Genomic DNA, 17,945 nt, shown 5'->3' on the forward strand with positions numbered 1-17,945 from the left:
TTAGGTGCTACTTCTGTCTTTTTCTTTCCCTTTTACATATCACTTTCTCTTTTTTTCTAACTAAAAATCTGTTAACTAAAAGGTCTCTATGCAAATCCTGAGACATTTCTTTATTATCTTTAATGTTTTTATTTTTAATAAGCTACGTATCCAATGGTGCAATGAGGCCATTCATACTCATGAGAGCCAACTGTCCGATTTTCAGGAATTTTATGAGCCAGGTGAAGTCACGTTGGTAACTCGAACTCCACCGTGGTGGGAGTACTTAGTGGTGCAGACCCCACAGGTGAAGGGCTCAGTCCACAAGATGCCCCCCCCCACTTCAGATGCCAGTCAGAAGCCCTGGGCCATCCATACTTTTGACTCTTTGGTTATGAACCCCCTCCAGGTTTGGTAATTTGCTATAATGTCTCACAGAATATCCGTGAAACACTTTACTTACTACTGCAGGTTTATCATCAGGGATATTTTAAAGGATCCAAATGAATGTCCAGATGAAGAGGTACATGGAACGAGGTCCAAAAGGGTCCCAAGCACAGAGCTTCTATTCCTGTGGAGTCGGGGTGTCTCATGCTCCCAGCCTGCGGATACGTTCACAACCAGACTGGACGCATGATCGATAAAATTTTCCCCATTGGTGGTGGAACTGAAAATTCCAGCTCTCTGAAGACGGTTGTTTCTTCCGGAGTGGGAGATGGGAGGTGGAGGGTGGCGGGGAACCAGACCCTACCCAGCAGCTCTCTAGGGACCCATGAAGACTCAGCTCATTAGCATAAACTCAGGTACCTTTGACCATTGCTTGTTATGAATAACAAAAGAAGCTCCTCTCATTTCTTTCACTCAGGAAATTACAGGAATTGTAGGGTCTCTGTGCCAGGAACCAGGGATGAAGACCAACTTATTTCTCCTTACATCAAGAGATCACATGTCACAGGCACTCTTAAAAGTGTGAAGGCCAGGACTAGGGGGCCTCTCTGGGCCTTGAGTACAAAATTTAAGGATCCATCAAAAAAAAACCCTGAATAATCAAGATAAATAATATTTTAAAAAAATCAATGCAGGGGGCGCCTGGCTGGCTCAGTCGGTAGAGCACGGGACTCTTGATCTCGGGGTCGTGGGTTCAAGCCACGCTGGGCATAGAGCTTCCTTAAATTAATTAATAAAAATGACTTTATAAAACAATGCAAAATATCCATGATGAACAAAATACTAGAATCTCAAATAAAGATAGAACCAGGGTTACTGAGTCTTACCTTGACCCAGACTCAAGTCGGCTCGCACAGCTTTGTTGCCGACGCAGGATCCAAAACATGCTTGATGACCCAAGTGTCACCAGTTTGATGCCCCTACGGATGTCCTGCCTGCCTGCCTGCATTATCTCAACACTGACTCATCGAGACCCTACTTTGTGCCAGGCACTGCTCTGGGCACCAAGGATCCAGCAGTAGAAAAAGAAGAAAAGAGGAAATTCTCTGTGCTCGTGAAGCTCATGTTCTAGTAGGGACACATGATAAGATAATGAAATAGGACACACAGAATGGTAGGTAGGTGGTGGAGGAAATAAAAACAGGGAAGGGAGATGTGAACAGTCAGGGTGCGGCTGTGAGTGAGATTTTGGACAGAATGGCCAGGGAAGACCTCAATCAGAAGGTGGTTTTGAGAGAAGCCCAGAAGGAGAGGAGGGAGCTGGCTGTGCAGAGATCTTGGAGAACATTCCAGACCAAGTGATGCAACAAGGTCCCTAAGGTGGGAACATGCCAGGTGCATTGGAAGAACTGTGAGAAGACTAGTTTGAGCAGATGGATGAGGGGACAATGGGAGGTTACAAGGTCAGACAGAAGACAGGACACAGCATGCAGGAGTTGTGGTCACAGGAAGGATCCCAACTTTTCCTCTGAGTGAGACGGGGGTCCCTTTGGGGCAGAAAAGGCACTCTGTATCTTTTTTTTTTTTTCCAAAACCCATTTTCAAACCCCCATTCTGACTCCTTTGTGGGAAACAGACTATAGAGAGACCAAGCACAGACTTTGGGAAATGTTAGGAGGCTTGGCAATAATGTAAGTGAGAGGTGATGGCTGGCATCAGGGTGTGGACAGTGAAAGTCCTGGGAAGTGGTCAGCAGCCAGATTTCTTTGCAGGTGGTGGGAAGGGGATTTTCTGGTGGATCGGGTGGGGAAGGGAACATGAAAAGAAAGAGTGGTCCAGGGTGACTCCAAGACGTTTGGCTCGAACAGCTGCCAGTTTGAGTGGTCATTAACTAATGTGCAAAAAGCCTGAGGAGGACTCCAGGTTTTTGTTGGCTTGGGGTGCTGGTGGACATCAGGGGCTCCATTTTGGACACAGTAAGTTTGGATGTCCAAGATAACCAAGTAGGAATTGTCAAGTAGGTAATTTGATCTTCTCTTTTGGATTGGGGGGTAGGATCTGGCTGGAGAGAAAGGGGCTCCTGGTATACGACTGGTAATTACAGCCATGTGGCTGAGTAGTATTACCAAGAGTGTGAGTGTAGGGGCACCTGGGTGGCACAGCGGTTAAGCATCTGCCTTCGGCTCAGGGCGTGATCCCGGCGTTATGGGATCGAGCCCCACGTCAGTCTCCTCTGCTGTGAGCCTGCTTCTTCCTCTCCCACTCCCTCTGCTTGTGCTCCCTCTCTCGCTGGCTGTCTCTATCTCTGTTGAATAAATAAATAAAATCTTAAAAAAAAAAAAAAGAGCGTGAGTGTAGGCAGACAAAAGAAAAGGTCTGAGGGTAACAGCACCCAGGCAGTGTTAACAGTTAACTTGCTCCAAGGTAACACACTCCCTGCTTGCTGACATAAGGCCCTTGATCCATAACAGAACTAATTTCCTTTCTTTGAGATTTGCAGATCCCTGGCCTTGGGGAATAAGGGACCAGAATGTTCTCAGGCCCCGGAGGCCAGAGCCTGTTTGAAGTCACCTTGGCTTTCTGATGAGCCCAGCAATCTTCTAGCAAAATGCTTTTCTTCTTTAAGGCCACACAAGGACTTTATAAACCAACCTTTGCACATCCATAGACCTTTCCCTCATTTTCAGAAAGAACAGACTACTCTTGTACCACCCCCAGGTACCAAGGAACCAGACCTACTTGGACAAACCCTCCCTGGGCACCAAGAAATTAGAATTTCTTGCACAACTTCCAAGTACCAAGATGACTCCTTAGCTGACATCATTAAGTTTGCATATAATCAAGAAAGTCACAGACCACAGCACTCCCTTAACTGGTTAATGCCCTTTAGGGGCACCTGGGTTTTAAAGTCGGTTAAGCATCCAACTCTTAGTTTCAACCCAGATCGTGATCTCACAGTCATGAGATTGAGACCCTCATGGGGCTCCACGCTCAGGGAGTCTACTGGCGATTCTCTCTCCTTTTCCCTCTGCCCTCTCACGTGCCTCCCCCAAAACAAATAAATAAATCTTAAAAAAAGAATAAATAAAACCCTTAAAAAATGTCTGGGCCAGGCAGAAACCCCAGAGTTGGCCTTTGGGCAAGGGTCCACCTTCTCCCCAGGTGGCCGGCCTCCTGACTAAAGCTCATATTCTTTTCCAGTCAAAACTCTCCTGAGTGTTGGCCTTTGGAGAGCGATGGGCGGCAGAACTTGGATTTAAGTAACACAAGAACGGAGCCCTGGGACACTCCCATATCTAGAGCTACACTGTTCAGTCTCTGGCCACATGCGGTTACTACAATTAAGTTTTAAACAAAATTAAATCTCAAATTCAGTTCCTCACACACCAGCCACATTTTAAGTGGTGAACTGCCGCACAGGCCTACCATACTGGAAAGTGCAGGCATGGAACGTCTCCATCAGTGCAGAAACTTCCATGGGACCGGGCCGATTTAGAGGGGAGGAAGGTGAGAGGAATCAGTGGAGGACAGTCACAAAGAACTAGAAAGGTACAGATGAAACCAGAGGAGTGTGATATCTCGGAAGCCATCTGAAGAATATTTCCAAAAAAAAATAATAAGTAAATAACAATAATAATAATATTTCTAAAAGAAGACACTTCAAGAGGCCAAACGCTCTGAGGACTGAGGAGGACTCCTGGCTCAGCAACTCGGAGGCCACTGGGGATCTCGACGCAGACAGAAAGAGAGGGAGGGAAAAATCTCACAGTGAATTCAAGCAGTTTTATTGTCACGGGAAAAAAAGATCAAGGGCAAAAGCTGGAGGGGGAAAGGGGATCCGGAGAGATTTTTTTGGTTTGTTTCTTTGGTTGGCTGGTTGGTTGGTTGGTTGGTTGGTTGGCTTGTAGGACAACCCAGAAGAGAGAAACTGATGATACAGGCGAGAAAGGGGAAGTGCCAGGGAATGACCTTGAATCAAAGACAAGATGGAGGCTAGCGCGTCCCGGGTACCCCAGACAGTGTGTCAGAGATAGTAGTGGGGAATGATAGCATTGGGGCATAGACGCAGGGGACGGATGGGTGTATGCGCTTATGAAAATCCCCATTAGATTGCATAGCTTTTTGCAGTGATGTCTGAAGCCAAGTCTCTACCCTGGAGTGAGGCTTGAGGAAATAGAAGCAGGAAAGAAGGTACCATCTAGGAGGGAGGGGGCGCTCCTACTGGTCTGGGGTAAGACAGCGCGACCAGCCCCGGAGGCGAGTGCTCACACATGTGCAGCAAGCGTCATCCCGCCGCTGCTCTCAGCCAAGCTCAGCTGCACGGGTGTGGCGTCAGGTAAGCGGAGTGTGGGATCCTGACACGATTATAGCTCTACAGGTGACATCTAAGGATTCTGATCACAAGCACGAGCTTCACAAAAGTGGGGTGTGGCTTTCTTTTTTGCCTGTTGCTCCCAACAGTAGGTACACAAAAATTTTATTTTTGTTTAGTTGGGAGCCTGGCAAAGCATCAAAATGTGCTTAGATTTGACATAACACTTATGGGGCATATGCTGATTATCACGTATTTGGAGAAGGAAATGTGCATGCAAATAAAATAAGGAGTCTGGGGCTCCAGCTCTTCAAAAAGAAAGACGGAGGGGCAGCTGGGTGCCTCAGTCGGGAAAGCGTCCAACTCTGGCTTTCGGCTCAAGTCATGATCTCAGGGCTGTTGAATCCAACTCCACACTGGGCTCCACGCTCAGCACAGAGTCTGCTTCTCCCTCTCCCTCTGCCCCTCCCGCCCTGCCTACGCCTTCCCCCAGGTAAATAATAAAATCTTAAAAAAAAAATATCTCAGAACAGTCTGCTGCCTGGTGCCCCAAATCCTAACGACTATCAACAGAAAAGGTACAGAGAACAGATAAAGAGCTTCTCGGGGCGGGCGTGTGTGGTGCTCCTTGGGGGGACACATTTAGAAACCAGAGGTTCTCAAACTGTATGGCACATCAGAACCACCTGAAGGTTTTGCTGAGGCACAGATGGCTGGCCCAACCCCCAGTTTCTGACTCGTTAGGTGTGGAGGTCACAGGTGATGCTGTGGGTGCTCGGAGACCACACTTCGGGGACCACCGGTGGAGAAGATCTTTATCTCTCACCAGAACCCCTCATGTGAAGGTGCTAAATGATTTCAGGCCACCATTTATCGAGCATCGGCTGGGGACAAGGAGCAAGCCAGGGTGTATTAAAGATACTCCCTCTGGTTGCCCCTCCTCAATTGACAGGGGGTCTAGACTGTTATTTGATCCCCAGTGAATGTACACCAGCCCCCATCACCTGACCCCCAAGTACAATGCCACCCCTTCCTCCCTCGCACTTTATGATTTCATAATATCAAAATGCTTCCAGTTCCCAAGCTCACAAAGTTATTTGATGCCTTCATGATAACATCCATATTCTTCCCTCTGAGAAAAAAAGTCCCTTCTGTTTCTTCTTGCCTAAATAAAACTCACCCCAAAACTTAACTCAGGCTTCCTGAAACCACCGGGTTGGAACTCCCAGGTGCCCCACAAGACCCTGTACCCACCTTGCTCCCTGTTGTCAGGGAACCACCTCTTTCCCATGCTCTAAAGCTTCTGTTGTGGAGAAGGCTCCTCAGAGCACCACTCCTGGCCTCCTTCCCCACCTGCCTCTCAGCAGAGGAGAATGCTTACCCGACTGGTGGGTCAGGAGAAAGAATGGGTCCTCCCCCTCTCTTTTCAGACTTCGTGTGAAGACTTGGTTCTGCTCTGCTCTCCGCCTTGTCTAAGTGTGTCAGTGCCCTGATGGCAACGCCTGTCTAATGCAGGGGTGAAGGATTAACAAGCCCACCGTGTGTGTCCCAGCCCTCATCAGAGAGTTGATCATTGCGACCTCCACCTGTCTGACTCCATGCCTGGTCCCTCAATTAGATCTCAATTTGGGCTGGGAAGAGAAAGTTATTTATCAGGTTTCTCTAATACTAACATACATTATCAGCCCATTACACATTCACCAAGCTCATGAAGACCAGGATCTTATTCAACGCAATCCCTATCAAAATACCAACAGGATTTTTCATAAAAGTATCACAAATAATACGAAAATTTGTATGGAACCACAAAAGACTCCAGATGGGTGAGGCAATCCTGAGAAAGAAGAACAAAGCTGGAGGCATCACCATCCCAGATTTCACGATATACTATAAAGCTCTACTAACCCAAGCAGTATGGCGCTGGCACAAAAACAGAAACATAGATCAACGGCACAGAATAGAGAGCCTAGAAATAAACCCACGATTCTATTGTCAATCTATGACAAAGGAGGCAAAAATATACAATGAGGAAAAGACCATCTCTTCAGTAAACGGTGTTGGGGAAACTAGACAGCCACGTGCAAAAGAGTGAGTCTGGACCACTTTCTTACACCATACACAAAAATAAACTCAACATGGATTAAAAACCTAACTGTGAGATTCAATAAGAGGTTAATATCCAAAACATATAAAGAACTTCTACAACTCAAGACCAGAAAATATATATGCAATAATCCGATTAAAATGGGCAGAAGACCTGAACAGGCATTTCTTCAAAGAAGACATCAGGTGGCCAGCAAACACATGAAAAGTTGCTCGTCACTCATCATCAGGAAAATGCAAATCAAAACCACAAAGAGATATCATCTCACACCTGTCAGAATAGCTAAAATAAAAAACACGAGACACAACAACTGTTGGTGAGAATGTGGAGAAAAAGGAATATTCCTGCAGCTCCTGGATGGCTCAGGCGGTTAAGCATCTGCCTTCAGCTCAGGTCATGGTCCCAGGGTCTTGGGATTGAGTCCCCCATCGGGCTCCCTGCTCAGAGGGGAGTCTGCTTCTCCCTCTGCCTCTGCCACTCCCCCTGCTCATGCTGTCTCTCTCTCTCTCCCCCTAATGATAAATAAAATCTTTAAAAAAAAAGATATTTTTTACATTAAGTCCCTCTCCGTTCAGTTTTTTAAAAGATTTAATTTATTTATTTGAGAGACAGAGAGATTTAAATATGTAATTTAAATATGTCCCCAAAATGTCTCATAGAATTTTTAAAAATATGGGACCAAATTGATGCCCATGCATTGTGTTTGGCTGTTAAATCTCTTTAATCTCCTTGAATCTAAAAGAGATACTTCATTTTTTTTTAAACCTTTCATGACATTGACATCTTTGAAGAGTTCAAGACAGTGGTCAAGTAGAATGTCACACAATCTGGATGTGTCCGACGATACACTCAGGACTGGATTCAGGTTGAACGTTTTTGGTGAGTTATACTACACTGGTGATGCTGGTAGGATGTCCCAGCAACCCTTGCCCTTGTATAACTCCCTCCCTTTGAGCGTGAGCAGAATCCGTGACTATAATGAGCTACACAGATGTAATTAAGGTGCCAAATCACTGGACTTTAAGATAGAGAGATCATCCAAGTGGGCCCAACCTCATCCCATGAGACCTTTAAATCAGAAATGGGGGGACCCAAAGATTCGAATTACTAGAAAGATTTCATGTGAGATTGCTGGCTTGAAGACAGAGGAGCTGAAAGGAGCTCCTGGCTGATGGCCAGCAAGGAAGCAAAGAGACCTCAGTCCTACAACCATAAGGACCTGAATTCTGCCAAGAGCAAGAATGAGTTTAGAAGCAGATTTTCCCCAGAGGCACCAGACAAAAACTCAGCCTGTTTCGTACCTTGATTTCGGTCTCATGATGTCCTGAACAGAGCACCCAGGCAAGCTGGGCCTTCGGATGCTGAGCTAGCAGGTGGGTATTGCCTTAAGCCGCTAAATGTGTGGTACTTTGTTACGCAGCCATAGAAAACTAGTCCAGCGTTGTCACATGCTTCTTTGGTGTTATTGCAGCATCCCCAAAGGAACACAGTGCCAGCTCGGCCCATTGCTGGTTATGCTGTTATACGTGGTGAACGAAATCTCTCCCCTCTGTAACAAAGAGATAATCTTTCATGTAAAACATGGAGACTGTGCAACCATCCTGTGCCCCCACGACTTTCTTCCTTTCACTCAACAGTCGTGGCATCTGTGGATGATTCCGGCCTGAATCAGGTATTGTATGGGTTTTTGCAAAATCACGATTTTGCACCCAGGGGCAGTTGGGTACGCAGTCGTTTAAAGGTCAGACTCTGGATCTCATCTCAGGTCATGATCTCGGGGTCGTGATCTCAGGGTCATGAGATCAAGCCCCGCGTTGGGCTCCACACTTGGCGGAGTCTGCTTCTGTCTTCCCCCTGCCACTCCCCATGCACACAGTCTCTCTTTCTCTCTCTCTCTCTCAAATAAATAAATTAAAAATCTTAAAAAAAAAAAAGAAGAGCCATATATTCCCCCATTGAACTTTGTTTTAGTATTACTAAAAAAGTGTGGATTACATTTTCACCGAATGTGTCAGAATCCATTAAAATCTTATTTTTAACACTAAATTGCCCCAATAGGACCAGTGCAAGCCTCTTGAAATTACTTCTATGCCTTCTTATTTTAATGAGGCAAAATTTTAAATACAGTGAAAAATCCTAAGTGTACAATTTGAAATTTTAAAAAGCAAAAAAACTTATATAACCAACACCTACGTAAGATACAGAACATTCCTACCATCCCAGAAACTTTCCTATTGCCCTTTGTCAGCGAATCCTTTCCTCAATGGGCAGCCTCTGTTCTGCTTTCCTACACAGAGATTAATTCTGCTTGTTCTTCCCGGGGCGCCTGGGTGGCACAGCGGTTAAGCGTCTGCCTTCGGCTCAGGGCGTGATCCTGGCGTTATGGGATCGAGCCCCACATCAGGCTCCTCTGCTATGAGCCTGCTTCTTCCTCTCCCACTCCCCCTGCTTGTGTTCCCTCTCTCGCTGGCTGTCTCTATCTCTGTCCAAAAAAAAAAAAAAAAAAAAAAAAAAAAATCTTAAAAAAAAAAAAAAAAATTCTGCTTGTTCTTCCCGAGTCCTTTTAATGTGTCTCCATTCGCCTCTGAGCATTTCCTTTCCTCCTGGCACAAGAAAATGTTCCTGGCTCACCTCACATTGTCTCTACGCCAGCCCTAGAGTCAGCCATTTCTCCAAGGACCCCTGTTCCTTTTAGTGAGAGGTGATATCTAGACTTCAGGATCTGAATGTCCTCATCGATCCTGGGATATCACTGCTTCTAAGCCTTTTACATGGACAGAATCAGGAAACAACAGACTTCTAGAAAAGCTAGAAGAACATTACAAAACCAATTGAAAATAAATAGCTGACCTGATGTTGGGTCGCCATGAATACACACACACACGTAGTGTGTACTTCATCAGTATCAGTCTGGACTCATGCATTTTTATTTGATTCAATGGCTTATAAGCTTTTACTGTCATTATTTATGTTGGTATTCAAATTGTTCCATATTTAGCCTGTGGGAGCCTTTCACACTGGCTCTTACATCAATAGGAAATTTTTTAAATCTTTTTAAAAATATTTATTTATTTGTTATTTATTTGTTTGAGAGAGAGAGAGAGCACATGAGCAGGGTGAGGGGCAGAGGGAGAAGAAGAGGGAAAGAATCTCAAGCAGGTTCCCTGCTGAGCACAGAGCCCCATGCAGAGATCAATCCCACGACCCTGAGATCATGACCCGAGCCAAAATTGAGTCAGACACCCAACTGACTGAATCACCCAGGCATCCCTTTTTTAAAAAAATCTTAAGCCCTACGGTGCCTGAGTGGTTCAGTCTGTTAAGTGTCTGACTCTTGATCTCAGCTCAGATCTTGATCTCAGGGTTGTGAGTTCAAGCCCCACATTGGGCTCCACGCTGGGAATGGAGCTTATTTGAAAAAAAAAAATCTGAAGCCCCAAAGTCTCACCACAATTAATATGAACAATAATTCCTTAAAATAATAGCATATCCAGTTCATGGTCAAGTTTCAGGATTGGCCTCACACTATCTTTTCATACAGTTTGGTTTAAATCAGCTTCCAAACAATATACATTATTTGTTGATAAACCTGGTAAGTCCTTTAATCTATAATGATTCCTTCTACCCTCATTTATTTTCCTGTCATTTATCTGTTGATGAAATCACATCTCCTGTCCTACAGAATCACGCACATTCTGGATTTGGTTGATTGCATCCTCTTTGTGTCATTTCACACTTTCCTCATTCCCCGGGTTTCCTGTACATGCATAGATAGACTTAGATGCTTGATTTCATTCAGGACAATTCCTTGCATTAGAATGCTTTCTGTTGGCACTGTGTGCTCCCTGTCACATCTTACCATGAGGCACAGAGCGTCAGACTCTCCCACCTGTAGTGATGCTCAGTTCTTTTGTTGGGTTGAGGTGGGGTCAGCTTGATTTCTCCATGACAAACTGTCTCATCAACCTTTCACTGACTGGCAGGCATTGATAATTGATAATTGTTATTTCACTAGCATTGCAAAGTAGCAAGGGTTGAATTCTGTTGTGCCTTCCGCAATTATTATGCTGGGATTTATCAACTATGGGATATTGTTGGTAAGAAAAAAATGAAAGAGGGGCCCCTGGGTGGCTCAGTCAGTTAAGCATCTGACTCTTGCTTTTGGCTCAAGTCATGATTTCAGGGTCTTAAGATCGAGCCATGTCCTGCTCAGCCCTCAGTGGGAGTCAGCTGTCCCTCTCCCTGTGCTCTCCAACCCCCATAAATAAAATCTTTTTTAAAAAATGAAAGAAATGCTTGATTCCTTCCTTTCATCAATTTTCAGAATAATAACACAGTGACCGATGAATACCTTTAGAATTCTATTATTCATGCTATAAATTCATGGATTTTTATTTAATATGTTTCAACACATTGCAGTCAAAATTGTTTGGATGTTCAAACTGTCCCATTTTTGAGCAGTAGGATTCCCTTCAAGTTAGTTTCTGTATTGTTTTTTCTCCTTCTTTATTGAGGTATAAAATAAACATAGTAAAGTCAAAGTACATTAACCTTAAATGTGCAGATGTTGAATTTTAACACATATATGCAGCCTGTAACTACCACTCAAATCAGGATCTCGGATGTGTCCAGCACCCCAGAGGGTTCCCCGTGATTCTTTTCATTCAGGATAATCCTCTCAATGGGTAGCCGCTGTTCTGACTTCTCGAGCTTCACATAAATGGAGCCATTCAGTATATACTCTTTTGTATCCAGTTTCTTTCACTGAACACAGTATCTGTAATATTCCTCCATGCTGTTACATACACCAGGACTGTATAATTCCTTATTTTTATTGTTGTGTAATAGTACATTGTACGCATCAATCAAAACCTTAGTTTTTATTCTTCTGCTCTTCGATCTTCAGGTCACTTCTGGTTTTCTATTATGAATAAAGTTACCTGACCTTTCTTATACATATTTCGTACTGCTCATGTATACTTACATCTGTGGGATATTTATCTAGCAATGAAATTGCTGGATTAAAAGACTGGCATGCATTGCAATACTGGGTATTTACCCCAAAGATACAGACGTAGGGAGGGGAAGGGCCATATGCACCCCAATGTTCATAGCAGCATTGTCCACAATAGCTAAATCACGGAAGGAGCCAAGATGCCCTTCAACAGATGACTGGATTAAGAAGCTGTGGTCCATATATACAATGGAATATTACTCAGCTGTAAGAAAGAACAAATTCTCAACATTTGCTGCAACATGGACAGCACTGGAGGAGATAATGCTAAGTGAAATAAGTCAAGCAGAGAAAGANTATCATATGGTTTCTCTCATCTATGGAACATAAGAACTAGGAAGATCGGTAGGAGAAGAAAGGGATAAAGAAAGGGGGGGTAATCAGAAGGGGGAATGAAGCATGAGAGACTATGGACTCTGAGAAACAAACTGAGGGCTTCAGAGGGGAGGGGGGTGGGGGAATGGGATAGGCTGGTGATGGGTAGTAAGGAGGGCACGTATTGCATGGTGCACTGGGTGTTATACACAACTAATGAATCATCGAACCTTGCATCGGAAACCAGGGATGTACTGTATGGTGACTAATATAATGTAATAAAAAATTTTTTTAAATTATTAAAAATAAATAAATAAAAGACTGGCATGTATTTGGCCATAGTGGATACTGCTGCACAGTTTTTCAATGTGGCTGTTTCAGTTAAGCCTTCGGAGAGAGTCTAGCCGTCCCTGTCTTCACCAGCACTTGCACTGTCAGCCTTTCTCATCTGGAGCCCTGCTCTTGACACGTAGCGGTACTCTATTGTGTGTTTGATTTGTCTTTACTTCGTACTTAACGTGTAGATCGGCTTTTCACATGTTTATCGGTCACTTACACATCCTCTTCTGTGAGGAACCTATCTGAGTATTCCCTCTCCCCCCACGGGTTTCGTCTTCCTGGTGATGTTGTTTGATCCCTTGAGGAAGGTGGCATCTGACCGATTTCCCACACATTAGAGGCTCCTTGCCCACTCTGTCCCAGGTAAGTGATCTGTGGAGAGAGACGTGGAGACTGCATGAGTGTCCGGTTCAGTGCTGTCGCATCCACTGATGACCTCTGCTTGGATGAACGACAGGAGTGCTTGTTCGGTGGGTGTCCGTATGGTCTTGACAGGAGTTTGCATTTTCACCGTCTCAATAGTATCTTTCATTGAACAGAATGGCTTAATTTGAATGAAGCTCAATTTGTCACTTTCCTTCTTTTAAGGTTAGTGCTTCTTGTTTGCTGTTTAAGAAATTTGGGGGTCCTGGGACACCTGCGTGGCTCATTCAGTTCAGCATCCTACTCTTGATTTCGACTCAGGTCATGATCTCAGGGTCGTGAGATCGAGCCCTTGGCCCAGAGCCTGGTTGAGATTCTCTCTTCCTCTCCCTCTGCCCTGTCACCCCTCTCCCCCTCTTGAAAGAAAGAGAAAGAAATCTTTGTGAACTCCAAATCTGTATGTTCTTCTAAAACATTATTGTTTTACCTGACACATTTTCATCCATGATTCACCTTAAAATTTTTTTAGGGTGTCAAGATTCACTTTTTTTTTCTCATGCAAATATCCAGTGATTCCCAACAACATTTGTTGACATAAATAGGTACATTTTATTTATTTATTTTTAAAGATTTTATTTATTTATTCAACAGAGATAGAGACAGCCAGTGAGAGAGGGAACACAAGCAGGGGGAGTGGGAGAGAAAGAAGCAGGCTCATAGCAGAGGAGCCCGATGTGGGGCTCGATCCCATAACGCCGGGATCACGCCCTGAGCCGAAGGCAGACGCTTAACCGCTGTGCCACCCAGGCGACCTTAAGTAGGTACATTTTAAACTTGGTTAGGGGTCCTGACTGGTTCAGTCTGTGGAGCATGTGACTCTTGATCTCAGGGCCGTGGATTGGAGCCCCATGTTGGGTATAGAGCCTGCTTAAAAAAATAAAATAAAATACAGTGTGTGACAAATGTGACATCTGAACAAGTTGATGAGCTGAGTGGGGGAAATTCAAACACTGAATATTTGATGATATTAAAGTGTTAATGTTATTTTTCTTAAGTGCAATAATGGTATTGTAGCTAAATTTTTTGAAATCTTTTAGAGATATATAGTGAATTTTTAAAAAAGACTTTATTTATTTGGGGAGTGAGTGAGAGAGAGACACAGAGAGAGAGCAGGGGGAGGGGCAGAGGGAGAGGGAGAAGCAGACTCCCCACTGAGCAGGGAGCCAGAAGTGGGGCTTGACCCTGAGACCTGGGGCTCGATCCTGGGACTCCAAGATCGTGACCTGAGCCAAAGGCAGACTCTTAACCGCCTGAGCCACCCAGGTGCCCCTAGAGACATATAGTGAATTTCTTACAGGTAAAATGGTATGATGTCTGGGATGGCTTCAAAATAATCCAGGATATATATTGACGTCAAAAGTGAAAACATCTTTGTACCCCAACTATAATGGGTATTTCTTCCAATCTGGATGTGGTCATCATGAAAATGAAAATATCCTCAAGTTGAGTAAGGAAGGTTAATGTGTTTCACTGCATAACACATGCTTACTTAGCAGGGTATTGGCTCCAGCTGATTGCACACCCACGTGTAGCGGTCGGACACACTCCCGCTGGTGCTGTGTGCACACGAGGGGCCCACCTCCAAACAGGACATGATGGAGTCATCAGGGGGACTGTGTTTGGTGCCCTGATGATGCTTCTATCTCTGCTTTCCAGGAATATCAGCGACACATGAGGAATCCAGGTTTGGTCTCATCCAGACTCAGGCTTGCCTATGTTCCGTGGGACATACATTCAGACCTTCTAACATTTGTGAATATTCTAGATGGTAGGTTTCACTGATTTTTAGGCCTTGCTTTATGTTATTCCTTGTATCTTTGGGCTCTCTCTTTCTCTCCTCCACACACAGGCATTCAAACACCCGCACAGGCATGAACTTCACTTCTAACATAATTCTTATCAATTTTCTCTACATTTTACATTTTCTTGGAACCCAATAACATCACTTTGTATATTTTCCCTAAATTCTAGTAGGAAACCACCCACCCCCATGCACGATTATCACAAACTGGAACATTTCAAATAATATTCCATAATCACAGAGATGATACAACATATCAAACCATGTGGTAAATCCATTGGCCCATGGCTGGGCTTCCCAAATTAACCAAGATTACTTAGTTGCCACTTTTGCTCTATGAACACAGAACATTTCATATACGAAGAAAATACCTCATGTAATTATCAAACAGCCTTGTGCAACGGATAGTCTGACCTCTGTTTTGAGCATGTGGAAGGCACTGTCCTTTGGCACTCCTCGAAGCCTCCAGTTTCTGACCCTCTCCGTGAGAAGTGAGTCTTCGTCTCCCCTCCCAGACTGATCAGGAGCAGGACTTGCCGGGGCCGCTAGGTGGCGCTCCTCCGCTCTTCTTGCCCAAAGGCTGCGGGTTTTGATTTGCTTGTGTGTTCCCCTAAAAACAGATCTGGGCATTCTCATAATAACCCTTTCCACCGTTTTGGCTATAAATAGTGGCTCTCGCACCGCAGTGCCCGGAGCCTAAGCCCTGTTTTAATCCTATGGCCGTCACCCAGGAAACAGTCCAAATCTGCGTTTCACTCTTCCTGAGACCCTCCTCGTGCACTGAAAATGAACATTTTTATTTTTATTTTATTATTTTTTTAAACGTTAGCTTTATTTTTTTAAAGATTTTATTTATTTATTTGAGAGAGAGAGAGAGAGCGTGAGGGGGAAGGTAGGAGAGGGAGAAGCAGACTCCTTGCTGAACAGGGAGCCCCACAGGGGACTCGATCCCAAGACCCTGGGGTCATGACCTAAGCCCAAGGCAGATGCTTCACCAGTTGAGCCACCCAGGCGCCCCAAAATGCACATTTTTAGACCAGTAGAAATACTTACCAAATGTGAGTCTCGCTAGCCTTTGCCATATTTTTAAGCATGCTGCCCTGTCAGGAACGCTGACGGGATGGAGGAACACGGTGGGGGCACTGAGGGCCACAGTCGGCATTTCTGTCACACGGGCTTCTGTCATTGCATGTGCATGTGGCAAAGGGAGCACAGGTGGCCTGCCTTGCCCTCACCCCAGTGAGGGGGGAAGGTCTCCTAGCATCGGCAAACGTCCTAAGAACACTTATTAATATCTAGCAATCAAGGTTAATATGAAAGAGATTTGTCTACCTGGGGCTCATCTCTGAAGTGCCGAGGGTGGGGGCAAGCAGGGAAGGTCTTCCAGAATGGCTGGATTGCAAGGGGCCATGCGAGGTGAAGCAGGATGGGTAGAGGGAGACAGAGCAGAAAAGGAAGAGGGTGCCTCAGGATACCCCCTCATGGTGGTCTGGGCACCTACAGGGCAGAAGATCCCCAAGGAAGAATAATAGAGAAGTATTTGCACCATCACCCAGCCCTTCAGTGGATAGGAACGAGTTCTGAATGCCTTGCCAGGAGAAGAGGGACACAGTATTAGTGAGTGGGGTGACTGCCATTTTCCTTGGCTGACGTAAATCTCCCAGACCCGTTTCTTTCCAAATCTTTCTCTTTCCAGCCACATGCCTTGGAATCAAGGCAGAGAAACCAATGTTAGTGGCCAGATCTAAGTAAGCCACCATCAAACACAGCTACTAGTTATCTTGAGACCCACATTGTCCAAATTAGACTGCAAACACCTGCCGGTCTATATGAAGTAAGTAAGAATAACAATAAATGAGGAAGAGTGTCAGCCTCCAAATGCAGACGTAGGTTGTTTACGACTTTACTCCCCCTCACAAGAAGACCAACTAGCAACTAAACATGGACACAACATCATTAAAATCCCCGAATATAGGGGAGAGACTGAAGCAGCCATTGGAGCACAGAGCAAGAAGGACCATGTTCGAAGAGGACAAGGAAGGGTTCCATTGTGATCACACCGTTCCTTCCTCTGGCCAACATGGCACAGCATCACGAGGGCCGCCTGGGCCTACCTTTCCTCCAGTGGGAAAAAGAGGGCCTGAGGGGGACACCCACCTCTCCAATGCTGTGGGACGCTTCTGGGGAAGCCCACTGGGTCTTGCCTCATGGAGATCACCGGAGGAACCCACAGGGCTCGACCACTGGGGATCAGAGAAAGACAGACAAGGGGGCAGGGCTTATAGCAACCGGTGCTTACATCTTGGAGGACCGTATTCCTGCAGGCAGCAGTCCCCAACCAGATACCAGCCAGCAGCTCTGCCCATCTGGGGAGATAAGCTGGTGGCCCCTTCCGGCCACAGACCTCGGTTGCAGTCTTACCAGAGTTGGGTCCCTGGGCTGAACCCGATACGGAGCGCATCCCACATCTCTGCAAATTCACCATCCCGCCCAACTGCGGGGCGTAGCCTCCTGTCTCGCCCCTCTGGGAAGCATGGCCACAGATGCCTGGCAGCCTGGAAGGACATTATACGGCCCACTAGGGCCACGAACCAAGCCGGCAGCCCTGCGCAACTGTTGAGCAGAGCCTCTGGCCCCCCTTGACCAGGGAGCGCAGACAGGGACCCCATCTGACTGCCAAGCATAGTCTCTAGCCCCACCCAACCTGAATGTAGAGTCCAGCCAGCAGCCGCAGCCAGCCGGGGCGGGGCGGGGCGGGGGGGGGGCACAGTCTGAGACCCCGCCCAGCCGGGAGCCCATGGCCCTGCCCCCTGGTGGCGTCGATCCGTGGCACTGCCACGCCTGTGACTTTGCCCAACCGGAGGAGGCTGCGGAGCCTGGGTGGTGGTTCCACATGGCCCCAGAGCCCAGCGGGCAGCCCTGCCCAATCGGGGAGCCCAGCCCGTGGCCCCACTCAAACACGAGCCCCGCAGCAGCCTGGGAGCGCAGACTGGAGCACAGGCTGCGAGTAGCCAGCGCCACCTGCCGGTGAATGCTACCGGCGGACCCGCACAGCGCGCCCGGCTGCGCCGCGGGCGGAGGTCTTTCGCTGCTGAGACACACCCGCGGGCGGAGGTCTTTCCCTGCTGAGACACACCCGTGGAGCCTGGAAAAGGAGGTTACGTGCCCCAAAACACAGATGGCCATGCAAGGACCCGGGGATCACCAAGAATCCGGTAAACATGACACCGTCATAGAAAACTGATGAAGCTCCATTAACTGAGCCTAAAGA

At 46.2% G+C, this 17,945-nt stretch overlaps 1 long non-coding RNA gene across 2 annotated transcripts; it reads right to left on the minus strand.

The window, feature by feature from the left end:
- Window positions 1-13,516: 13,516 nt before the first annotated feature.
- On the minus strand, window positions 13,517-17,503 carry LOC109490336. 2 transcript variants are annotated; one of them, XR_002143656.2, is made up of 6 exons: window positions 17,379-17,503; window positions 17,096-17,229; window positions 16,832-16,917; window positions 15,089-15,284; window positions 14,363-14,585; window positions 13,517-13,737 (listed from the first exon to the last, which is right to left on the minus strand). It is a non-coding gene; the product is annotated as an uncharacterized LOC109490336 (long non-coding RNA). The 2 variants fall into 2 exon arrangements; XR_004627231.1 differs by having other exon boundaries at window positions 13,517-13,740.
- Between the last annotated feature and the right edge of the window lie 442 nt (window positions 17,504-17,945).

Source organism: Ailuropoda melanoleuca, chromosome 8, assembly GCF_002007445.2.
Source record: "Ailuropoda melanoleuca isolate Jingjing chromosome 8, ASM200744v2, whole genome shotgun sequence".
NCBI lineage: Eukaryota > Metazoa > Chordata > Mammalia > Carnivora > Ursidae > Ailuropoda > Ailuropoda melanoleuca.